The sequence below is a fragment of the Epinephelus lanceolatus genome, chromosome 2 (genome assembly GCF_041903045.1).
Source record: "Epinephelus lanceolatus isolate andai-2023 chromosome 2, ASM4190304v1, whole genome shotgun sequence".
NCBI classification, from domain to species: Eukaryota; Metazoa; Chordata; class Actinopteri; order Perciformes; family Serranidae; genus Epinephelus; species Epinephelus lanceolatus.
The window spans coordinates 17,855,691-17,861,809 of NC_135735.1; the positions used below are offsets into that span (position 1 = coordinate 17,855,691).

The 6,119-nt window shown below is 44.2% G+C and overlaps 1 long non-coding RNA gene across 1 annotated transcript; it reads left to right on the forward strand.

Annotated features, from left to right (window-relative positions):
• The first annotated feature begins 2,861 nt into the window (after nucleotides 1–2,861).
• Nucleotides 2,862–4,192, forward strand: LOC144459034 (uncharacterized). Its single transcript, XR_013488311.1, has 4 exons — nucleotides 2,862–3,019; nucleotides 3,116–3,169; nucleotides 3,272–3,346; nucleotides 3,486–4,192. It is a non-coding gene; the product is annotated as an uncharacterized LOC144459034 (long non-coding RNA).
• The last annotated feature ends 1,927 nt before the right edge of the window (nucleotides 4,193–6,119 follow it).

Below are 6,119 nucleotides of genomic sequence, written 5' to 3' on the forward strand. Positions count from 1 at the left end.
ACAGATTGATAAATTGTTTTATAAAAACATATTTAGATTTTTTTTAAACTGGGGAACCAAGAACTGCCATGCTTACAAATATTGTCTAATGCTGTATGAGTGGTATTAGATCGGAGCACCGACGACCTGGTAAATACCAGTAAGTAGTCAGCACCTGGATGTTTCACTAGCCTGCCAAAGACTCACATTAGTTATTTATGGTTTAAAAGTTATAGATTTTGAATAAGCGTGTGCTTGTAAATCAACCCTTAAAAACTTTCAAAACTTTGCTGGAGAAGTCTGTAAATGTGTAGAAATTATTTGTACTTGCAGAAAATAAAATTTCTAAATGAAATTAAAGCAAGTGCTTTTGAAAACTTGTGAGTTAGGGCTGGAACAAATAGTCAAATACTTAATGTTCTGCTTTTCTGTCCTTTGCCAATCACATGCCTGAATAATAATAACTAGTTAATCAAAAATAAGTCAGTTTTAGGCCCTGGTTGCATGTGTTTGCTCCATTTATGAGCACTTGTTTGTATGTTTATATGTTTCTCTTGCAAGCGGTGGTTGTGGAGAAAACATTTTTATCCTTAAAAAAAAATGAGCGCTTGAAAAGTACTTGAAGGTCCTTGAATGTGACCTGCCCCTATCTGTCCTGATGCTAGCTTGCCCTTGTATTCCATGTCATTTTATGATCACGTTCTGTTTCTGATCTGTAACCACAGGTCCTAGCAATATTCGCATAAAAAGAAAATTTTCAACATAAATGCGCACCAAAACTACCAGAGTGGTTCAGTTTTCTCTTAATCTGGGGTTCTACATTAAAAATAATGTTTCCACAAGTAGTCACCCCACTCTATATCAGCGGCTTCCAATACTGCCATGTAGCAAATGTGTAAACTGCTGTGAATGACCTCGGCCAATTACTAATGCCACTTGCTTTATACTCACAGGGACAAATACCCGAGCTTCATGTTGGAAATTAGATTTTAAATACATTGTGAATCTTTTTGTGCAAGGTTCAATGGTTGTCTTGTCCCGGCACTCTGCTGTGTTACCCCGCTGCCACTCATACTGCATGAACATTCAACTTTCCATTAAGGAACACTTGATCACGCAGGGCTTATGTAGTGTATCAGTGTGTATCAGTGTGTTTTTGTTGTGCATTGTGTATTTATCTTTTAGACCCCATGCTCCCAAACCTGCCCTCTAGACATATTCAGTGAGTTTCCTGTCTTGAATCAGCTCATTAGTGTTGGAGTATGTATGTTATTTGTCAGATTGTCCGGGTTGCTTTCTTGCTCTTAGTGTTCTTGCCTCTGAGGTTGCCTTCCCTGTTCTTAGTTACCTGCTACCCGCCTGCTATCCTGTTGCCAACTCTATGCTTGAGCAACAAACAACTAAAAAGCCTTTTAACCTCAGCTGTCCAACCTGCGACTTTTGGGTCCACTGCCTATCCGTGATTGCTCCAGTACAAATACTCAACCACAGGCACTGCAGCTAACCTGGTGCTGTGCGAGGCAGAGACTTTCATTTAGCCCTGTGCTGTACTGTATCATATCAACCTTGCCCAGTCATCTCACCCTTGAACATGCTGCCCCTTTTTTTCAAACACTCCCTCAGACTGTTGTTCAGAGTGGCATCTTATAATTAAGAGCATTGAAAGACAACTGGGAAATAAGCAGAAAAAACGTTGGGATAAATTGCAGTAAATCACGTTTGTCATCCACAACTAAAAGAATCATGGGAGTTCAAAGTTTTTCCTAGTTGCATGTGTGAGGCAATTCAACCAAAAAACAAAAATTAAAAGTCCAGCTCTGTATTTTCATCTTAATTACATACATAAAGAGTATACTTCCAGCTGTGTTTGTTGAGCATATGGCACAGAAACTATCCTTACAGTTTTTGTGTAGTGTGCTGCTGGTGATAAATATATTAAATCATCTTTGGTGTTTCGTGAAGCTGACCTATGATTTGTTTGGAAGCTGTATTTGAACAGGGTCATGCTGTGTGTGGGCCACTGTTTGTATAGTGGCCTGTGGCATGTGGGAGTAACAACTGTTTTCCTTTTTTTCCCACCACTAGAATGAACACACAAACTCTTCATATTTCAGGACTGTGAAGATGCTGCAGGCCTGCCAAAGAAAAACTGACACAAAAAACAACCTGCTTTCTTTCCCCTTTAGTTTTTTCTTTTTCTTTAAATCACATAGTAAAATTCTCGCCCAATGTGACCTGGCATAGGCTGAGCCTTCGCTGTGACCCCCTAACAGGATCACTCGATACGGAAAATGAATGAGTGATTGAGTCTTAGTATTAGGTAATTTTAATCTGTTTTCATTCCCAGGAGTAGTATATAGGGACCAGCTTTGCGCGTGCACGTGAAACGCGCGTGCGTGTGTGCACACGAAACGTGCGTGCCCCCCACACACACACACACACGCCCCTCCCCCAATCCCCTCCCCCACAAACGTCATATGAAATCCTGCTCTCATTGGTTAAACATAGCGCCTCCTTCTGGGGGTGGTTCCGAATGAAACCGTAGCTATTGGCTAATCAAAAGCCCCTCCTTGCGTAATAATCCCCTCCCCATAACATTGCTCTCTAGATACTTAATTTTTCTCAGAAAAAACATTCTAAAAACTACAACTACAAAAAAAAAAAAAAAAAAGTGTTTTCTTATTAGGCGCAGTTGCTGACGATTCCGGAGTTGAAAACCATGCCCCTGCACCCCGCCGCACCGGCCGTAAGTTAAAATAACATTTCGTTGTGTGTGTGTGTGTGTGTGTGTGTGTGTGTGATCGTGTGTGTGTGTGTGTTCACTTATTTTCATTATTACTGATATTAAATTCTAAACATAATGAATGTATTTTCGTTTTAAATCTTGACCTAATGAATGTATTTTATTATTATTATTTTAAAGAGTGTGTTACTAGGCTAAATAATGGTATTACTTTCCAGCTGCAACACAAAGACGCTCACTTTCGTTGAAAAGGCGCAGAACAGACCCTCCAGCCTCTGCTGCTAGAGATTTTATACCGTAAGACTGTTTTCTTTATATATTTTATTTATCATTAATGGGGGAATGCTTGCGGCATCATTGTAAACATCTGTTTTACCTCCTCTTTCTCCACAGTGCACAGCGCAGGCCGCTGAGACCCCTCCATCAGTTCTCTAGCGGGTTTAACACGTAAGACATAATGTTTTAATGCTACTTTATATGAATATTATGCTAATATGTGTCGGATACAGAATACTGCTAACATATCGTTTTTTTGTTTTTCCATAACAGTGCCTGGGCGATTCACCAGGACTACCCAGCTGAAAATTTCCAGAGGGTTACACCGTCAGGACAAGGATTTCTCACGTAAGACACGTCGTTATATATAATAATAATAATAATAATAATAATAATAATAGCAGCCTAATAATGATAATAATAATATTAATAATAATGATAACGTTAATGTTGTAATTTTTTTTATTTTATTTTTTTTAATAAACAGTACTCAACCGCCTGAGCTGACGGCCACGCAAGAAACAAACGCTGCGGTAGCTGCGTTACTGGTTGCCCAGGGATTATCTGCGGGTGGAGCGTGGAGCGCACAAGGATCAGGCGGTGTAGAACCGGCTCCAGCGAGTGTTGAGGAGTGCTTCAACGACAGAGGTCGGGGAGTCTGTGAACTCGTTTCCTAACGGCCGAGAGGAAGTCGGCGGAACAGTGGGCGCCCAGCAGCGTGAGAGGGCATCGATCAGTGAGGAACACGGACCATCTCCTCCTCCTCCTCCGCACCGGCGGCTATTTCACGAGGGAATATCTGTAGAGGCTTTGTGGAGTCAGCAGGAGTCGCTCTTCCCACCACTGGACACCAGCCTACAGCATCAGCACGAAGTAAGCAAAGATCTGTTTTCTACAAGTACACCTGTGAAGGCTGGCGTTGCTGATACTGGTGCTGCTTCTGCTCCCGCAGCGGGGAGAGGTGTGTGTGTGGGGAATCTCCCCACAATCCCTACATTATTAAGAGGTGATGACTATATTCCAGATTTTGATGACCTGTTAGACAGTACTGGTGATTACAGACACAGTAACTTACCCAATTTACTGACATTATCACCTATACCCGCTTCATTTCCTCCCCCTCCCGCTGTTTTTGCTGACGTTGTTGTTGAAAATGGTGAAGAGGAGAGCATAGTATTTGTTGACGTATATCCAGGCCAGGCTTCCACCCCGCCGCTACCCCCCAGGGTCCTCCTCCCCCCTCCATCCCCTATCCCTCTTCCCAGGCCTCCCCCATCAGCTGTTGGTGTTGTTGTTGATGCTGTTGATGAGAGCGTGGTATTTGTTGACGCATATCCAGGCCAAGCCTCCACCCCGCCTCCAACTACCCCTCCTCAGCCTATCCCTCTCCCCCTGCCTCCTCCAGTAGGTGTGGTTGTTGATGCCGGTGTTGAGAGTGTCGTAAACCATACGCCCCTGCCCTCCAGCCTTCCTCAGCCTCCTGTCCCTCTCCCCCTGTCTCCTTCAGTAGGGGTGGTTGTTGATGCCGGTGTTGAGAGTGTCGTAAACCATACGTCCCCGCTCTCCACCCCGCCTCCACCTACCCCTCCTCAGCCTATTACCGACCCTGTCTCACCCTCTGATTCTCCCATACCAGAGGCTGCTCTAGCAAGAGAGAACGTTTTGCTCAAAATCAGGTGCAGGCAGCAGGCTAGGTTAATCAAGCGCGAACAGCGGCAGAAAAGAATTGCCGAGACACGATACCTCCTCCTGGCAAGCGAGCGGCGAAACCTGATTAGGAACAGTAAAACTAACAAGCGACGCTACAGAGCCCTTAATACACAGGTACAGTTGATTAAACAGAGCGTCGGTACCTTAATTGAACTACAGCACACAACCACAACATCAATAAATAATCTAGTAGACGCATTGTGTAGAAAAACAGGAACACACTGTAAGTAGACGTAGATAATGGCACCACCAAGGAAACTGTTAAAAACGAATGAGCACTCAGGTCGGGATGGTCGTTATGACACCGATGACGAAAGCACACATTTTACTGATAATGTCGATTCGTCCCAGTGCACTACAGAGGGGCGGCGTGCTTTGACAGGTACAGTTAGGGAACGTTTTAACACACCCTCTGGACCAGATGTATTGGCTAGCCACAGCAGTGTTATGCGCTGGTCCAGATACATTTTAAAAAGAATGCGGGGGATAGAGAAGAGAACAGCGCTGTTTTTAAGAGACAGAATTTTATCCTCATCATCATCGCCATCACCACCACACGCATGTGGTTCAGGTTCTGGTGTTGCTGCTACTCCCGCTACATCTAATGCTGCTGTTATTGTAGAAATCGGTGTTAATAATAACAACAACAGTGACAATGATAATAACAGTGATGATAATATAGCCTCACCATGCCGCTGCTGTCAGTTCTGGGACTGTGAGTGTCTCCGGTGTGAATGTGTGCGTGATAGTGGGGTCTCTGCTGAACATGCTGCTGTCGGTTCTGGGACCGTGAGTGTCTCTGGTGTGAATGTGTGTGATCGTGGGGTCTCTGGTGTGAATGTGTGTGATCGTGGGGTCTCTGCTGAACATGTTGCTGTCGGTTCTGTGAGTAACTCTATGGTCTGTCAACACGGTGCAGGAAATCCGGTAGAAGGAACACCCGCTGTGCCGTCTACCAGTACAGGCGGTGCACAGTTGCGTGTCCGTGACATACCTAGATTCAACGCTGCCGAATTTCGCCAGAGGGTCGATTTCAGAGACGTTAGTCTTGATAATATCACCCAGGCAATTGACAGTGTTAGAGAGAGGTTGTCAGGCGTGATTGGTGCAGCCTTAGAGGACTCTCCTGCAGGTAGTGTATTAAATGTGGTTTTGAGAGGACCATCTCTAGCCAGCGATGTGCAAGCTGTTTTAAGCTCTGACAACGCATATAACGCTGACGAGTTTTTGGAGGTGATCTCTCAAGTTGTGCAGAGTAATGACACGTCGCTGACAGATGATGATCTGGAGTTTGTTGTGACCGTGGCACGTGGTAGTAGTGGTGCTGGCTCTAGACTGAGGCTAGGAAGCGTCCCTTATGATGAAATTTTATCTAAGAAGGGAAGGCACCTGTATAACCCTGAAAACGATG